This window comes from Chrysemys picta, chromosome 1 (assembly GCF_011386835.1).
Source record: "Chrysemys picta bellii isolate R12L10 chromosome 1, ASM1138683v2, whole genome shotgun sequence".
Taxonomy (NCBI): domain Eukaryota; kingdom Metazoa; phylum Chordata; order Testudines; family Emydidae; genus Chrysemys; species Chrysemys picta.
The window spans coordinates 192955126-192955700 of NC_088791.1; positions in this window are offsets into that span (position 1 = coordinate 192955126).

A 575-nucleotide genomic window follows, 5' to 3' on the forward strand; every position below is an offset into this window, starting at 1 on the left:
ATAGCAACTCAGGGTCACATCCTATGTTCTCTAGGGATAATTTTATTAAATGAAACTAAGCAGATAATCAGTTCCTGGCATTAGTCACAACTCCTCAGCACCAAAGTTCCCTTTGAACCGTCTCTGTGTTACAAAAAGGATCTACATGAGCTATTGAGAATTTCCCTGGCCTAGGAGAATCTTAGCATACCCTGCTTCACACCACCCCTTCTCAACACTCCAGGGACGGTGGGCTTGTCAGAGCAGGGACAAGCATGGCTGGAGCTCGCTACACTCTGGCCCTTCCCCAGCTGCTGTAAGGGCCCCTAGGACATGTTACACCACGCTACAACTGAGAGTGTAAAATGCTGGGAGTGATTTGTAGTGACTCTTGACACCACTTCAAAGAGATTACGTTATTTTAAAAGTGTTTAATAGATGGGCTTTTCTGATGTAACTAAAATATACGTACGTTCAGTTTTGTTATTACCTTATTATTAGTATTACTGTAACATCTAGGAGCCCTAGTCATGGCCCAGGCTCCTATTAGGTGTGCTAGGAGCTGTTCAAACACACAATAAAAACAGAGCCTTATG